The following is a 19,997-nucleotide window of genomic DNA, read 5'->3' as shown; positions in this document are numbered from 1 at the left end:
CTTCAGTCGTGTCCGACTCTGTGCAACCCCATAGACGGCAGCCCACCAGGCTCCCCTGTCGCTGGGATTCTCCAGGCAAGAATACTGGAGTGGGTTGCCATTTCCTTCTCCAATGCATGAAAGTGAAAAGGGAAAGTGAAGTCGCTCAGTCATGTCTGACTCTTCACGACCCCATGGACTGCGGCCTACCAGGCTCCTCTGTCCATGGGATTTTCCAGGCAAGAGTACTGGAGTGGGGTGCCATTGCCTTCTCCGTATTCTCAACTAATTAATCCAAAAAAATAGTAATAAAATGTATGTGTCTGTGTGTAGAGGAGAAGGGAAAGGAAGGTTAAGTAACAAAGCAATTATAGCAAAAATGTTAACAGTATTCAATATCTAAGTGAAAGGTATAATGGAGTTCATTGTGTTATTCCTATAAGTTTCTACAGGTTTAAAATATTTAAAAACAAAACATAAAAAAAAAAAAAAAAAAAAAAACCTGGCAGCTTGAACATTTGATATGCTTTCAGATAAAAAGGAAGTATGTATTGTATGCCATTAATACTATATACTCAGTAATGGTTAAACACAAAAAAATTACCAATGTGAGAAAACGCCAATTCTAAGTACTGCTTAGAATATTTGTGATAATAAAGACATAATTTTTCATATGCTCTTTTGCAAATTAGTTGACAACATAAGGAATATAGTAGCATTTTTAGTAAAACTAGACTCATTTTAAAATGTTATTTCTAAAAATATGAATGTATTAATTATACAAAATATGTCAAAGAAAAGAATAAATTTGATCAAATAAGTAATTTAACTTACAATTACAAAGATATCAATTTGATATACTTTAAAAATCTGTTTTTCTACACCATAAATTTGAATACAGACAAATATCAAACTTAATTACCTGGACTGAATTCTTTCATAGAACTAAATATTTACCCTGAATGGGTAAACATATTACTCTCAAGTGGCTTGTTCTTACTTTACTATACAACAGAACAAGACAAAGGTAGCAAAATGAAATAAAAGGACTGCAAAAAAATTTTTCTGAGTAAAGAGAATTTTCCACAAATATGTAATAGTAAACATACCCCAAAATTATATAAACTTATTTCTGAAAGAGATATTCTAAACATTCTAAACACATACATATTCTAAATATCAGGATCAAATGACAAAAGGATGTATCTTTACATATTTTACAACATAATAAAATAAATATTTTTAAAAGATAGATTTCATTTAACTGATGAGAAGAACACTTGTCTTTCTTGTCTCTGTCTCCCTATTCTGTTCAGTTCAGTCACTCAGTCATGTCCGACTCTTTGCGACCCCATGGACCAAAGCACGCCAGGCTTCCCTGTCCATCACCAGCTCCCAGAGTTTACCCAGACTCATATCCATTGAGTTGGTGATGCCATCCAACCATCTCATCCTCTGTCGTCCCCTTTTCCTCCTCCCTTCAATCTTTCCCAGCATCAGGGTCTTTTCCAATGAGTCAGTTCTTTGCATCAGGTGGCCAAAGTATTGGCGTTTCAGCTTCAACATCAGTCCTTCCAATGAACACCCAGGACTGATCTCCTTTAGGATGGACTGGTTGGATCTCCTTGCAGTCCAAGGGACTCTCAAAAGTCTTCTCTAACACCACAGTTCAAAAGCTTCAATTCTTCGGCGCTCAGCTTTCTTTATAGTCCAACTCTCACATCCATACATGACTACTGGAAAAACCGTAGCCTTAACTAGATAGACTTTTGTTGGCAAAGTAATGTCTCTGCTTTTTAATATGCTATCTATTAAGAATGTTGAATACTTGCAATTTTGATTTATAATTTCTACAAAATATTATAAAACTTTGAACAATATAATTGCCTAGACACGTAAATCAATTCCTTCTCAAGTACCCTGAGGTCAATGTGATCTCTCAAGACTATTTGGGCTGAATCAAGATATACTTCCTGGTCAATTCAAGTCCGTCCAGATCTTATAACCAAGAATAACAAAATAAAATATACTCAAGGGAACCTTACAGGATAGACAATATGGCATCATAAACAAACCATAGGGCTCTCAAAAAGTGGAAGCCTTTGTGGGCTGGTTTTATATTTTACACTATGTCTGGAGAAATCCTGTGTACACAGTGGGAAGTTCATTGCCTAACTCACTCAATAGTTAGATAGCAAGCCAGGAGACAGAAGGCTTCTCCCTTGAATAAGGCTCCTCCCTCAAACTCTTCTCCCATGAATAATGTTTTATGAAATGACAAATATAAAAATACCCTTCAATTTTAAAACAGTTTGCATACAAATGTACTCTACTTTCTGAGATGGCATTACTTTGAAGACAGGTATTTTCTTGAGAATTTATCTACAGCTTGTCTATAGTAAATTTAATCTGGAAATGGAACAGGAATAGAGATGTACTTTAAATCCCTAAATCAACATCATCAAGTTGAATATTGTCTTACGAGAATTAACATTGGTCAGTACAAAACACAAAGCATATACCAGTAGTACCTCACACTATTAACAAATGATTAGTGAATGTGACCAAGCAATTCACCTCTCCAATCTTAAAAGTTAAAGCAATTTAAAAAAATGCATTTATACTCTTATCAAAAGAACAGATGTAAAAGGAAGAAATGATCTGAAATAAGAGGTGAAGTCCACAGATTTTTATTTCTCTTTATCTGTAAGTTTATGTTCTTTTGTTTGCTAGAAAACGCAGTTACATTATAAAAGAAGATTTAAAATACACCTATGAAGAAGTAGAAGTCTCTAAATAATTACTTCTTGACACATCAACAAAAATTTACCATGAGGCTTTGGTCTCAATAAAGCTTTGCTTATTGATTTTGAAAGTTAACTGTTATATGTCAGGTGATGTAAGAATTATGCCTCATTTTTGGCATATGGCAATCCAACTGGTGTAACATCAATATTTTAAAATGCCTATCCACGTCTCCTAGTGAAATGTTTGTCATTGTTATGGGTTTATCTCTAGACTCTCTTTTCCTTTGTCCTATATATCTATGCCTACTTTACAATGATAGATATCACAGTGTTTTGATTACTGTATTCTAGAGTCTTTGCATTTCTAAATACATTTTATAATCAATTTAGAAATTGTCACCTAAAAGAAAAATCCTATTGGGATTCTGGTTGATTTTGCACTGAATCTACAAATAAATCTGGGAAGAACTGACACAAAAAAATTGAATGTTCTGATCCATTAACACAGCATAGTTCTCCATTTATCTGAATCTTCATTATTCTCTACATTGCTTTACAGTTTTCAGTGTAAAGGTCTTATTCTGTTAAAATTATCACCATGTATTTCACATTTTTTATACTATTCCAATGGAATTTTTACAATATTCAAGTTCCACTTGTTTGTTGGCAATATATACAAACAGAATTATTTCCTACATCTTTGCTAAGCTTATTAGCCCCAATAATTATTTTATATATCTCTTACAATTTTCCAAGGAAATTTTCACATCAGTTACAATAAAAGACAATTTTATTTTTCTTTACAATCTGGTATGCCTTTGTCTTGCCTTAAGGCACAACTTCTAGTATTATGTTGAGAGAATTGCTGAGAAGGGACTGTCTTGTTTTACTCCCAATTGTAGAATAAATGTTTTCAGTTGTAGGTTTTTAAAGAGGCCTTCTGTGGGGCTGAGAAAGCTCCTCTTTATTTCTAGTTTGCCAAGTTTTGTTTTCTAATCTGTCATGAATGGGTGTTAAATTTTGTAAAATGCTTTATTTGCATTTACCGAGATGATCATATGGGTTTTCTCTGTTAATATACTGAATAACATTAAATAATTTTCACATGTTAAACCAATCTTAGCTCCTGGAATAAGTCACTTGGTCATGACTTATTAAGGTTTTTATGTTATACAGGATTAATTTCCTAATATTTCTGTTAAAAATTTTGTGTCTATGTTCATGAAGTTGAACTTATTTGTCTTATCTAGTTTCTGTGTCATGGTAATGCAAGGCTTATAAGTTGAAAAGCATTACCTCATCTTCTATATTCTTAAAGAATTTGTATAGAATTAACATTTTTTCATCCTTAAACTTCAGTACAATCTACCATCTGACAGACATCTGAACCTGGAGGTTTCTCTGGGAAGGTTAACAGTTAAAAATTCAACTTCTGTAACAGTGCTATCCAGGTGGTCTATTTCTTCTTAACTCAACGTTATGTCTTTCAAGAAATTTGTCCTTTTCATCGAACTTACTGTACTTATTGATTAAAACTTACTGATTTAAGATTCTCCATAACGTCTCTTATCCTTAATATCTACAGGATATTATATTCCCTGGTGGTGGTAGTGATAAAGAACCTGCCTGCCAATTTAGGAGTCATAAGAGACACGGGTTTGATCCCTGGGTTGGGAAGATCCCTTAGAGGAGGGCACGGCAACCCACTCCAATATTCTTACCTGGAGAATCCCATGGAGCAGAGGAGCCTAGTGGGCTACAGTTCATTGGGTCACAAAGAGTCAGACACGACTAAAGTGACTCAGCACGTACAATATCTATAGTATCTGTGTGATATCCCTTGTTACTTTGCTAATAATGGTAATTTATGTCTTACCTTGTTTTTTTCCTGATAAGTCTATCTAGACTCTGTTTTATTAACATTTTTGCAAAGGATTAGTTTTTTATTTCACTAATTTTCTTTATGGTTTTTCTGTTTTCTAGTTTATTAACTTTTGATCTTTCTTATTTCCTTGAGGTTATTTGTGGTTGTTCAGTCACCCAGTCATGTCTGACTCTTTGTGACCCCATGGACTGTAGCGCGCCAGGCCTTCCTGTCCCTCACCATCTCCCAGAGTTTGCCCAGGTTCATGCTCATTGCATCGGTGATGCCACCCAGCCATCTCATCCTCTGAGCCTTCTTCTGCTTCTACCCTCAATCTTTCCCAGCATCAGGGACTTCTCCAATGAGTCATCTGTTCACATAAGATGACCAAAATACTGGAGCTTCAGCATCAGTCCTTCCAGTGAATATTCAAGGTTGATCTCCCTTAAGATTGACTGGTTTGATCTCCTTGCTGTCCAAGGGACTTTGAAAAGTCTCCTCCAACGCCACAGTTTGAAAGTATCAATTCTTTGGCGTTTCACCTTCTTTACAGTCCAGCTCTCACAACCGTACGTGACCACTGGAAAGACCATAGTCTTGACTGTACAAACCTTTGTTGGCAGAGTAATGTCTCTGCTTTTCAACACACTGTCTAGGTTTGTCATTGCTTTCTGGCCAAGAAGCAATCATCTTCTGATTTCATGGCTATAGTCACTGCCCGCAGCAATTTTGAAGCCCAATAAGAGGGAATCTGTCACTACTTCCACCTTTCCCCCTTCTATTTGTCATGCAGTAATGGTGGCGGATGCCATGATCCTAGTTTTTTAATATTTAGTCTTAAGCCAGCTCTTTTTGTTGTTGTTGTTAAGCCCCTAAAATTGAGGGTTTTTTTTTTTAATTAATTTATTTATCTATTTTTTTACTTTACAATATTGTACTGGTTTTGCCATACACTGACATGAATCCGCCATGGGTGTGTACATGTGTTCCCCTTCCAGAACTCCCCTCCCACCTCCCTCCCCATCCCATCCCTCTGGGTCATCCTGGTGCACCAGCCCCGAGCACCCTGTATCATGCATCAAACCTGGACTGGCGATTTCACTTTCCTCCTTCACCCTCATCAAGAAGCTCTTTAGTTCCTCTTTGCTTTCCATGAGAACCTCATGAACTGTATAAAATGCCAAAGAGATATGACACCAAAAGATGAGTCCTCCAGGTCTGAAGGTGTCCAATATGCTACTGGGGAAGAGCAGAGAATTACCAACAGCCCCAGAATGAATGAAGCGGCTGGGCCAAAGCAGATTCGACACTCAGTTGTGGATGTGCCTGGTAATGAAAGGAAAACCGATGCTGCAAAGAACAGTATTGTATAGGAACCTGGAATGTTAGGTCCATGAATCAAGGAAAATTGATGTGGTCAAGCAGAAGATGATAAACATCGACATGCTAGGAATCAGCTAACTAAAATGGACGAGAATGGGTGAACTTAATTCAGATGACCATTATATCTACTACTGTGGGCAAAAATCTCTTAAAAGGAACAGAGTAGCCCTCACAATCAACAAAAGTCTGAAATACAGTACTTGGGTGCAACCTCAAAAATGACAGAATGATCTCAGTTCATTTCTAAGGCAAGCCATTCAAAATCACAATAATCCAAGTCTATGCCCCAACCACCAAAGCCAAAGAAGCTGATCAGTTCTGTGAAGGCCCAGAAGACCTCCTAGAACTAATACCTAAAAAAGATGTTCTATTCATCATCAAGGACTGGAATGCAAAAGTAGGAAGTCAAGGTATACATGGAGTAATAGGCAAGTTTAGCCTTGGAGAACAAAAGGAAGCAGGGCAAAGGTTAACTGAATTCTGCCAAAAGAATGCACTAGTCATAGCAAATATCCTTTTTCAGGTTATTTATTCAAGGTTTAGTTTACTTTTCTCTTGTTCTCTTTTCTTTTCTAAGGTAGAAGCTTAGATCATTGATTTGTTATCTTTCTATAATCAGTATACAATAATGTTATAAATTTCCCTCCTAAGATGTCAGCAAATGGTGGAGGAAGAAACTCCGGAAGTCCATCCCTTTACAAAAGCAACAAGGAAGTTGACGCAACTGTCAGAATCAAGTATTTCAAATTATGGAATCAAATCAAAAGCTTACAGTGACAAAGAGAATGCTTAATGAGAAAAAAACCGCTGAATTTTGGTAAGAGAGCTTTGCTTCATTTTAACTTAGAGATACCAATCCCTAGCTCAGTGACAGCCCTGCAAGATGACAGTACACTCTTGATATAATAAAGTTACAAGTACCAGAGGGAGCAACAATGAACCTTTTCTCAAAGAACTGTAGTTTTTTGTGCTGACTTGTCTGGTCGCTTACTTTTCTATCACCTAAGAACTTTCTCATGTCTGAAGTGTTGGTGTGTGTGTAGAGGGGTGGGGATGGGGATGGTGGTAGCAGTATCTGCTGAACATGTATTAGCTGCTGCCATGTTGGGCAAGAGTTGACAGTTGGAACGAATAAGCTTGTAAGGAAAGGCTAGAGAAGGAGATGCTTTGAGCAGTAACGGCTTTGAAAATTCCAGCATATTCCGGGGAATTTAGAACACAACACACATGCCCAGTACCAAGCACATGCCCCAAAAGATATGAGAAGGCCCTATGTTTTCACCTCTGGCTGAAGTTCAAGTTCCACACAAGCAGGAAGTAAAGGCTAAAGTAGAGGTACAAACTGTCTGGTTCAACATTAAGGTATGCCTGGCACACATATAGAGACCATCTTCAAAGACTGGGAAAAGTGAGGGTTTTGGTGGTAACAGAGGTAGGGGAAGGTTTCCTGGCATTCAAGGAGATAGCTATCAAATCACTAACTAATAATTAAGAGAACAGAAACTTTAGCAGCCACAAATGACAATGAATACAGACTTCAGAAAATTTGTTCAGAAAAGTCACTAAGCAAATAAGCAACAATAATGACATTAAGCAGCAACAATAGACACTGGAAAGGAGGAAGAATCAGATTTCTTGAATTTCCACAGTATTATATTCAAAATGTCCAGCTTTTAATAAAAAATTATGAGGTATACAAAGAAATAAGAATATATGATCTATATGCAGGATAGAAGCAGAACCAGACTACTTAGTAATAGTAACTGATCTTACAATCCCACTCCTGGGTATAAATCTGGAGAAAACTGTAATTCAAGTATACATGCACCCCAATGATCATTGTAACACTATTTACAATAGCCAAGACATGGAAACAATTTTCCACTGATAGAGGAATGGATAAAGAAGATGTGGCATACATATACAGCAGAATTTTACTCAGTCATAAAAAAGAATGAAATAATGCCATTTGCAGCAAAATAGATGGACCTAGAGATTATCATACTAAATAAAGTAAGCCAGACAAATATCATATGATATCACTTATATGTGGAATATTAAAAAATTGATACAGAAATTATATACATAACAGAAACAGACCCACAGACAAAAGGAAACAAACTTATGGTTACCAAAGGTGAAAGGGGAGGGGGAAGGTACAGATAGATTAGGAGATTAGCATTAACATATACACAGGGCTCAGATGGTAAAGCATCTGCCTACAATGTGGGAGACCTGGGTTCGATCCCTGGGTTGGGAAGATCCTCTGGAGAAGGAAATGGCAACCCACTCCACTACTCTTGCCTGGAAAATCCCATGGACGGAGGAGCGTGGTAGCTTACATACAGTCCATGGGGTCGCAGAGAGTCGGACACAACTGAGCTACTTCACTTTCACTTTCATATATAAAATAGATAAGCAACAAGGACCTACTGTATAGCACAGAGACCTATACTCAGTATTTTATAATAACCTATAGGGAAAATAATATGAAAAAGAATAGACATACATATAACAATCACTTTGCTGTACACCTGAAACTAACACAAGATTGTAAATGAACTATGTGTCAATTAAACATGGATACACCTGAATACTCTACTTCTAATAATGGGCAGAATAACTAGACACAAGATCAACAAAGATATAGAAGACTTGAATAACACTAGAAACTAGCGTTAACAGACATATACACACACATACACACACACATATGACAATTAACTCAATTAATTTTTATAGTATTCTTCATGGACTCTGTATGTTTCCTGTTAACTTTATTCTGAGGTTCTGTTAATTTGCTTTGCTATTGAAGATGATAACATTTTTAAGGGAGATGTTCACAATCGATTCATTTTTGAATCCTTCACTGAACTTTGTACAATACCTTAGCCAGAGCAAACTCAGCATATTTAATCAATAAATGAATGACTTACTATTGACTTTATACTTACATATTGTCTGAGTTTCTATACCTTTAGTTCCTAATAAACAAAATTTTTTAAAAAACCCACTAAGATCATTTTTAGGAGTCATGTTTCACTCTCCTCCCATTCATTCTCTACATTCAATTAATCAACAAATGCCACCAATTTTTTCTTTGACTTCTTGTGTTTACCTTCTTCAACTATCACTCACGTGAATCTAATTATTCAATATCATGTCCTCTAGTCATAGAAACATCATTTCATACTCTCAGGAATTGTGCACTTGCCAACCAATGACTTACATCATAGTTAGTTTCCATGTTCTCTTATAGTATCCAATAACTGACTGCCCTTGCCTTAAAATGATCCACACTTTGTCTCTATATATTATCTTTGCCTTTGTGTATATAATCTTTACTATTTTCTCTTCTTGCAGTATCCAAAATGATAGTCCTTAGCCATTCTTTATTCATATATTTGATTTTGGTGATCAGTAACTCACACTGGACAGTACCATGTGATACCCTTCCATTTAATGATTATCTTTTTAAACAGTCTATCCAGGATATAAGCTCCTTGAAAACATGTGATCATACTGTAAATCCTACATAGCTTCTGGAGCACTTAGCATATAACTGATCAATAGTTGCCTAAGTGGTTACTCACTGATTACTTGAACATGATTTCCTCACTTATCGAGGACCATAACAAGTGTCTGCCACATCAAACTCTATAAATCAGTAATTTATCCTTTCCTTCCTTATTAACAGTGCCTCATTTCCACTGCTCTAATGAGCCAATGACTTTCACTGCCCACAGGCTCATTACCTTCTTATATCTTCCTCACCCAAAGGACGTCCTTGACTTCCCTAGTATCTATCTGAAGTCTGTCTAGCCTTCAGAGACCACTTCAAGTTATATTTCTTAATATTTCTTTTGCTACATATATATATAGCGAAACAAATAAAAAATCTTAACAGACTATTTTTGCCATGATGACCTTTTCAAAACTCCTACCAAATATGAGATTTGTATAATTTGAAATTTTACCAAATTAAGTTTCAAATGCCTTATAATCATTTTAGATGTATTAATATTGTCTGCCCAATTACCTGGGAGGTTATGAAGCATCTTCTCATACAATATTTCCTTTTATATCCTTGAGGACAAATAATAAGCACAAAATAAATAACTGATCTTAAAGAGTGCAACAGAACAGAGGTTAAATAGTTACACACAGTTTCATAAAGATTGGTCCTTAACAATGCTTTAAAACAAGAGGAATTAGCCAAGGATTAGTGTGCAGTCTCGGAGAAGGCAATGGAAACTCACTCCAGTACTTTTGCCTGGAAAGTCCCATGGACAGAGGAGCCTGGTAGGCTGCAGTCCATGGGGTCGCGAAGAGTCGGACACAACTGAGCAACTTCACTTTCACTTTTCACTTTCATGCATTGGAGAAGGAAATGGCAACCTACTCCAGTGTTCTTGCCTGGAGAATCCCAGGGACGGGGGAGCCTGGTTGGCTGCCATCTATGGGGTCGCACAGAGTCGGACACAACTGAAGCAACTTAGCAGCAGCAGCAGCAGTGTGCAGTCTGGAAAGGAGAACTGCACACAGCACAAGTTAAGCCATGTCAAGGAACTAATTTGAAGAAGGCACTGGCACCCCACTCCAGTACTCTTGCCTGGAAAATCCCATGGACGGTGGAGCCTGGGAGGCTGCCGTCTGTGGGGTCGCACAGAGTCAGACACAACTGACACGACCTAGCAGCAGCAGCAGGAACTAATTCACAGATATAAGACTGATGAATACCTAAGTCCAGACGTGAGCAAACTTTTTTCCTAAAATGCTAGACATTTTGGGCTTTGCATGCCACACATCACAATGTCTATAACTACTCAACTATGCCACAAAAGCACCCATAGACAATACGTAAATAAACAATGTGACTTTGTTTCAATAAAACTTTTTTTTACAAAAAAAAAAAAAGTGTTCAGCCAGATATGGACAATGGGCCATGGTTAGCCACTCTAGATCTAGGCTAGAAGTGGTTTCAAAACTTTCTTTCTGGTTTGTTTTTTAACAAGTAACTTCTCCTCAATCTAAAAACAGAGTTGATCTGGTTAAGCAGAAGTGGGAGAAGGGATATGTAGAATACAGAGCTGCCCGCTAGACCTTCCCTTTCCTAGCATTCACCATTCCTTCCTCTAAAGGTCTGCACAATACCATCTGACTGTGTTTAAACCCCTCATTTATACATTTATACTACTATAAGAATACAGACTTAGAGAGGGGGAAGAATTTATGCACAAATGATCTCAAAAAAACCAGAGCTAGTGCTAAAATTTCCCTAGATGGAGAAACAATGGAAACAGTGACAGACTTTATTTTCTTGGGCTCCAAAATCACTGCAGATGGTGACTGCAGTCATGAAATTAAAAGACACTTGCTCCTTGGGAGAAAAGTTATAATCAACCTAGACAGTATATTAAAAAGCAGAGACATTACTTTACCAACAAAAGTCCATCTAGTCAAAGCTATACTTTTTCCAGTAGTCATGTATGGATGTGAGAGTTGGACTATAAAGAAAGCTGAGCGCCAAAGAACTGATGCTTTTGAACTATGGTGTTGGAGAAGACTCAAGAGTGAGTCTTCAAGACTGCAAGTGAGGTCAAACCAGTCAATCCTAAAAGAAACCAGTACTGAAAATTCACTGGCAGATATCAATTAAATAAACTCTTGTAAGTTTTTTTTTTTCTTTCTTTTTGGTTAGAGTTGTAATGGACCCAGATGGAACTTATAACGTGGGCCCCACATGATAGAACTAGATTCAGATATCAATTAAGTAAACTCTGAATACTCACTGGAAGGACTGATGCTGCTGAAGCTGAAATTCCAATATTTTGGCCACCTGATGCCAAGAACTGACTCATTGGAAACGAACCTGATGCTGGGAAAGACTGAAGGCAGGAGGAGAAGAGGACGACAGAAGATGAGATGGTTGGATGGCATCACTGACTTGATGGACATGAATTTGAACAAGCTCCGGGAGTTGATGATGGACACAGAAGCCTGGTGTGCTGCAGTCCATGGGGTCGCAAACAGTCAGACATGACTGAGCGACTGACATGAACTGAGTGCTAAAATTAAAATCTAGATCTCAACTCTTGATGGTATGACCTAACCTTTAAAACATGATAGTTAACTTGCAGAGTCAGAAATAAAATGGGAAGTTAATGTACTTTAAAGTTAAAGCCTTGGGACATCTGATAGGGCCTTATTATTCTAATTGGATTTGAGGTTAAAATCTACCGTGATTTCTTTTTCAACCTGTCAAAAAGTTACCACACAAAAATTCAAACAATTTTCAAAGAATTTGAAGGTGGTATGATAGTACCTAGCTTGTAAACCTTGCTACAAAAGCACGATTAGTAATTCAATGACCCTAAATTTGTCCCCTTTACATATTATTTTTACAGGTCACTGCTAAACTGTAATATCATAATCTGTTAGAAAAAACTTTGAAGAGGTCTGAAGGATCAATGTTTTTGCCTTAAAACAAAAATTTCAAAGTATGCACCAAAGAAATAACTAGACAGTCCATAAGCAGGGATTTTCCAAACAAAACATCCATTGAAGATCATTATTGGACGTGAAAATTTGCATGTTAAGAAAAATGACATTTTCATATTCATAGTAGGATTACTGCTAACTCTAAAATATAACCCTGACAATTTCTTGCATTTCTATGCCTAAGTTCCATGTCTTTAGAATGAATTCATCTTCACTGAAGGTTAGGTGGAAGACAATGGTGAAAACTTTTTAAAAATAACAATAATTGAGAAAAATGAGATAAGAGCATGGACTCAATATTATTAAGACTCTAATTACAAGATCATGTTTTGATTTAAGGGTAAGAATCACATACAGAACGTGCACTACAAGCACTCTAAGAACTTCCATTTTAATAAATTTTGTTTAAAAAAAATTATAAAGCTTCCAAAATACTGTAGTTCCTATCTTTATATTACTGTGACGTACAGTTATATGCATATTATAACTGTAAATTATATGCTTAATTAAAGATTGAATAGGCTTATTGCATACATTGCTTAGCACACTGATAACGGTTTTGGAGAATACAAATGAACTAAAATTTCTCTCATATGCAAGAAACATCTTTGCTTCTTTAAGATCATTATATAAGGAAATGATTTTGATACCAAGAAAAGTATCATTTATTTTTGTTTACACAGAGGAACTACCTGTCTATAAAAAATAACTTTCAGCAGTCTCACCAGTTTCTCTCCCTAAGTCAATGTATGAAGGATATAAATAGAGTGAATAAATAATAAAGAAAGCCTGGTAAGGCTGTGGTTGGTAATTTAAAATAAATAGTAATAACAAAGTACTAATATTAGGGAGAGTGAGATAGAGGACTTGACTCAGTGTATTTTTTAGTACTTTCTCTCAGTTTTTAGACAATATGACTAATTGATTTCCCATTCAATAATTTTAACTTATTTTGTTAGAAATTACCCCTACCCTACAGTCAAATCTACTTAAATAAGAACACTTAAAAAATAAAAATTTTCATAACAATTAACATAAAATCAAATGTCTACTGAAATTATAATTATAAAGAATTCTTTTCTTAACTTTTATAAGAAATGTCTTAACAGAAAATTTCATGTTAAGATGATGCTGTGGGCAATCAGTACACTGTTACACTTCTGAGATAAAACATGGCTTCTAACTAGAGCAAATAAAATTGGAGAGAGGTAAAATAACATCTCACAATAATACACTGAAATTTCTCTGAGGTGTCAGAAACACACTTTATTTCCTCTCATGAGCACAAACATCTTCCTATGAGCAATAAATATATAGACAAATCATGTATTACCGAAGAGAGGAGAATGAAAATTACAGAAAACGTTATATGTCCTAGTTAGTTTAAAAAAAAAGTTATATTACCTAAAGAGTTTATGATGTCAGGAAGAGTTTAAAGCCTTTATGATCAAGTAATATTCTCTGAGTCACTACTTTGTGACTTGTGTGGGAGTGTAGCAAAAGGATTAATGCTAATCCTGTAACTGTGAATAATGATTTATTGAACAATTCCTACATAAATTCCAACTGTGACCACAAAATCACACCCTCACAGGCTATTTTCCTCTCACTTACATAACAAAACTAAAATGTTTTAAAATATACCTATGTGTATATATAAACACATACACACACATGCAATTAAATCAGATTATGAACTAATTTTTATATATTTAGTAAAGGCTTTGGACATATACAGCTTTCATTTTTATTTTAATCTTAAATTAAACAAATCCAAGTATGGTCTTTCTACTTAGGATCAATTAAGAATGGTAGCAAATTTCAAAATACTTTCTCAAATAGCTGCATTTCATTCAGAGAAATACAAAAGCAAGATATTAGAATGAGGTTAAGTGCATCTTTTGTTAGTAACGTATGTTGCTCCCTCTGGCCTCATAAACAAGCTGCTCCTTTTTGAATACAGCAGACCTTCAATTTAAATTTATGGAAAGACTAAAGCAGGAGAGCCTGCACTCAAACAATTTTAATAACCTATTAAGTTGCGACTTCAGATTCATTTTATAACCATGCTCCTCAGGGAACTATGCTATCTGGATAAAGATAAAATTTTTTTCCTTTAAAGATAAATAGCATCATTAATCTGCAACATTTCTTTTCTATTATCTTTCGAAATGAGGAGTTATTTTGTTCTGATCTTGAGGTAATTAGCCTTCATTCACTAGCCTGAAAATGTCTGTGTTCTGAAAATTAAAAATGTGTCATTAAGTGGAATTTACCATAATGTCATTTATCTTTATATAGTTCATCAGTGACAGCAATGGGCCTGGGAATCCATCAGCTTTTACCAAAGAAGCATTAAAACAAATTGAAAAACAGAATAATCCCAGGCACTCTTTAACACAGTCAAAGCCATTTGGGTAATTAAATAGTGGTATTTAAAGTTTTAATTTAGATTTTTCCCTCTGTTCATCAGTAGTCAAATGAGATGTTCATATTCATAACTGTTTGTAATAAAACGTTTCATAAAACAAGCAGAATATCAATGTTATTAAAATTTAATATAACATAGGGAAAGTCAATCTACAAAATAAAGTTTTTATTTTCCTGAGCTCCAATTTCTGAAATTACATCAGAAATAAACTTTCTTCAACTGCCTAAGTTGTAGTATTAGTGCCACAAAAACTGATGATTCAAACCTCTAAATAAGTAAGAGAGTGTATGACATGAAATTCACCTTCATTATTGCTAATGTTGGAGAAGAATATCTTCACCACCTTAAATTTGTTTTCACTAACTACATCCCTCCAGCAATCATTATATAGAATTATCAGATATAATTATGAAAATAAAAGTTGGCTTGATAAACTAACACCAGAGGTTATAAAATAAAAATCTTGGGGTGGTAAGGGGGCACAGAGGCATTCTGTAGCCAGATAACTAATTCACATAGTAATGATTAGGGAAATAGCACATGATTTAGAAATATAGCTGAAAAATTATATGCTCTTAGTGAAGACCTTAAAAGTACTGTGAATACGCTTAGGAAACATACAGCATAACGAAATCAGGCTACATGGTCATAAAAGTGTATATCAGTTTCAAAATGCTCAGTTCATTCAACGTAATAAACCATTCACTATTTCCCTTTCTGTATATCTAGAAACAGTATCTTGTTTGAAAATGTGTTCTTAACACAAGAACAATCCAACAACATAAAGATTACCTTAATGTAGCACTGCTCACTACCAGATAATTCATATTCTGAACTCAGTATACTCAAATGTGCTAATGACTGTTTCAGTATGATTCTTTGTTAAACCACTGGATAATTTAAGTTTAGCGCTTTGCCACTTAGATATGCAAATTAGGGTTTCAAATGTCTTTTGGAGGGGCAAAAATGATTCTTCACAAACTATGATATAATTACTTTGTTGACGAATTCTAACACATATACAACACCAATACTACTGAACAAATCTCATACCAAATATTGGTTAAGGACCTAAAAACTTCCGCAGTACTTTCATCATGTAAAAGTGTTTATCATTTCCAATTCCCACCTGTCTTTTCAATGCTGCTAATTTACTCTGCACCGTCAGAGAAATGTTGGCCTGAAAACAGAATGTTACTGAATAAATGTATGATCATGTATTTCTTTAAAAGAATATGCAAGATAATAAATCAGACATCTAGAACTGAAAAACTTTAGAAATAATTAAGTTTCCAAAAAAGAAAAGAAAGAAGATCCTAGCATATGAAAACTTTGGCATATTTGTACAACTGGTCAACAACAGCAAAGCTGGGACTAAAATCCATGCATCCAACCTATTCTTATACCACTCTGCTTGCAGACAGATCAATGATCTAAAATATTCATTCAGTATCTAGGATAAGTATAGTCATCAAATAAACATATTTTGAATAATAAAAAGCACATTCTGAATTTGATAGCTTGTGAAAGCTTCCATAATGAAAAGCATTATGATCTTTTCATTAATATCATCATACAATCTGAAACTAAATATTGTCAAATAGAAATTCAAAAAGAAAAGTTCAAAGTCAAACAATCTGTGATTTATCCTCATTATCTCTTCTCTGCACTAAGCATTACTAAACCAATTTGATTTTTAGAAAAAAATTCGGCACGAAGGTATGTATATACCTGGATTATTGCTTAAAGTGGTAAAACAAAAACCTAAAGACTACTAAATATCCAAGAGTTTGATAAACTCTGAAATATTCATTCTACATGTTCTACAGACTATCAACTGGCTATTAAGAAGAAAAGTTCAGCTTACTATTAATTACCAAGGAATATTACATAGTAACAGAGAAGGAAATGGCAACCCACTCCACTACTCTTGCCTGGAGAATTCTGTGGATGGAGGAGCCTGGTGGGCTACAGTCCATGGGGTTGCAGGGAGTCGGACACGACTGAGCGACATCACTTTCTTTCTTTCTACAGTTCCGTTTGGAGAAGGAAATGGCAACCCACTCCAGTGTTCTTGCCTGGAGAATCCCATGGACGGAGGGGCCTGGTGGGCTGTGGTCTATGGGGTTGCAAAGGGTCAGACACAACTAAGCAACTAACACACAAACATTACATAGTAAATGCGGGGAAAAAAATTTATGTCTCAGAGAATTATGTAAAAACAATGACCCTACTGCTATGTGTTTAAATTTTGTTTATATGAGCATGGAGAAAGGTATGTGTTAACACCTGGTACAGTGTTAGCATTAAAGTATAGAAACTGCTAACACTGTGTGTTTGATGGGAAGAGTGGTGAGGAGAGAGAGGAAATTATTAATATTTTCTTTACTGATCTGCAGGGGAAAGTAATTCTACCAATAAGGTGAACTGATCTACTCTTTTAGATGGGGACCGTGAAGTAAAGCTGAGCTGCCTTAAACTAACAGAATGGTCTTAAGAGTTCTACTGCTGGCAGAAATATTTACTAAGATTCTCTAATTTTCATTTCATCCCAATGATAACCATTATCCAACTCAAAAGAGGGTGGGGAGCAAGAAATAAAAATCAGCTATTTCACAATTATACCTTTTAGGAAAAAACAATTATTTTTTTTTTAAGTTCTGATCTTTTCTAAAGTAAGATGTACTAATCATTTTTAAGATATTATCAAGATAATAGCTGACTAAATCTATACACACGTACAGAAAGGTAAAAATAAAAATATTTTTCTTAAAAGTAAAATAGACATTTTCAGGTTATCTTTTAGATTAGGGTTTTTCAGTCTCAGTACTTCTGACATTTGGGGCTAGAAAATTCTTCATTGTTCAATGCTGTCCTGTAGAAATGTTCAGCACCATGCCTGGTGCAAAACAGTATCTCCGTTCAGTTGTGACAATCAAAAATATCTCCAGATAATACCATAATAATCCTTGGGGCAAAAGCACCAAGTTAAGAACCACTGCTTTACCTACAGGTTTTCTGAGAGAAATGACTTTTAATGTTTTACACCAGTAACAACTATCCTTTACAGTCTGCTAGGTAACAATTACACATTAACATGTATAGTGAAAAAATGTTAAATATAAAATAACATCCCCTCATTAATGTCAAGACATAAAAACTCTACCTCTACAAGTATGTAGAAATGAAAGAAGTTTTATTATGAAAGATACTTTCTATCTGCTAGGTAAATGCAAAATAAGTACCAATAGTGTGGATCAAGCAGCTTCAGAGATATCAGTATTTTATGGCTCAGATGGAAGGAAAATACTATGTACTTTAAAAAACTGTACTATGTTTTCATAGTAAACTATACAAAAGTTTTCAGTAATAGTTAAGAACACAAAAGTTTAACTTGCCATTTCATCAAGGAGCTAAAGAGGAAAAACTTGGATTGCATTTGAAGGGGGGTGTGGGAACAAAAAAACAAAACCTCGTTCTGTAAAATTTAGAATAAAAAAATCAGAAAAAAAATGTCAATCAGAATGTAATTTGTCTTGGCTTCATATACAAGGTACATTATTAAATCGACAACAAAAGCTACAGGTAATACACATGTCAAAAATCACACCCTCCTACTAAACTTGATCAAATTTTTGGCCGTGCCTTGAGGATTGGAGGACCTCAATTCCTCAACCAGGGATTGAACCCTGGCCATGCAGTGAAAGCACAGAGTCCTAACCACTAGGCCACCAGGGAACTCCCTATCAATATTTTAGAAGCATACATTCATGGAAAAATATGTGGCTCAAACTCAAGAGTTTGTCTTTGTCCAGCATGCATACAATACCATCAGTTAACAAAACATACATTAAACCTTAAGGATTCTGATCATGTAAGTAGTTTATTTCCAGTTTCCTTAAAGTTCTTTAGAACTAAAACGTTTAAAACTATCATCCTGTTACAGGTGACCAACAAAACTCACTATATAAATGATTAATTAGAGACATTAACATTCCAGGAAAAGGGAACCACAGGAAAGTCACAAGAAAGTGTGAGGGGACTGTGTGTATGTGAAAGACAGAGAGACCATCAGACACAGACTAATCACATGGTCAAACAAATGGAGTCACTTTCAAATATTCTTTTACTTGCAGAACCCTATTTTAAAGAAAGTCAAATGTACAAAAGAAATGAAACCCTAAGGAAAAGTTTCCTAAGAAATCTTAAGAAATGAAACCCTAAGAACAGAAACAGAATTCTACCAACCTGAATCCCATCTCTCCAAAGGAATCCCTGAGAAGCTGTGAAGAACCCTGAAAACTAGTGGACCAGAATATAGAGAATACGAGAGGGAGCTGAGAAATAAAAATGTAGGCTTGGAAGTATATTACAAATTTAATATAATCTTAAATGCTGGCTTCAAGAGTTATATTTAGTGGACATAAGCGAGCCATTGCAGGTGTCAAAACAGAGAAGGGAGATAAATGATGTGATATACAAAGCAAATGAATGAAATAATATACCTAGTTCATTATTAGACAATAGTCTTTAAAAATCTTGGCGTTTTCTGTATTCTCTTATTTATTCTATGAAAAAGCTAAGATATAAGACTAGCATGTTCAGTATGAGGGAGAAGTATAAGTTTACAGAAAGGATACATTTTAACATCATGAACACTAAATGTTCATCAACATGGTTATTTCTACTTGATAAAGCACACCGTCTCACATTGAGTCTCTCAAAGGCCCACAGCTGCAAAGGCAGACTTTTAGGTGTCGTTCTCCATGTCAAATGGCAACCAGTAGTCACCCCATCTGTCAGTTTGACAAGTATTCTCTCAGCATTCAGGGATAAAGTGCACATATAAAACGCCCTCCCTGACAAAAAAGAAGCCAGGGAGATAAGGGCCAGCCACCAGAGAGAAGACAATCAAGCTGGCAGGAAAGGACTGGAAATTAGTCACAAGAAACCAGAGAGCCAAAAAGGGTGAAAGAAATCTTGCTCATATTGTAAGGCAACACCAACCAACAAACAAAAGAGCTACTCAGACAGTATGAGGTCAAATAGAAAAAACTTGTCCTTGTTAGAAAAGCCTTCTGATTTCACATAT

The 19,997-nt window shown here is 35.4% G+C and overlaps 1 protein-coding gene across 6 annotated transcripts in view; it reads right to left on the bottom strand.

Moving 5' to 3' along the window:
- The window catches only part of ZCCHC7 (zinc finger CCHC-type containing 7), a 240,347-nt gene that overhangs the window by 131,435 nt on the left and 88,915 nt on the right, over nt 1–19,997 (bottom strand). The gene's annotated exons all lie outside the window — the stretch shown is intronic.

Source organism: Giraffa tippelskirchi, chromosome 1 (genome assembly GCF_054371585.1).
Source record: "Giraffa tippelskirchi isolate mGirTip1 chromosome 1, T2T-mGirTip1v1.2.pri, whole genome shotgun sequence".
NCBI classification, from domain to species: domain Eukaryota; kingdom Metazoa; phylum Chordata; class Mammalia; order Artiodactyla; family Giraffidae; genus Giraffa; species Giraffa tippelskirchi.
The sequence above is the reverse complement of the archived record's forward strand: the minus strand, read 5'-3'. Positions and strand labels throughout refer to the sequence as shown.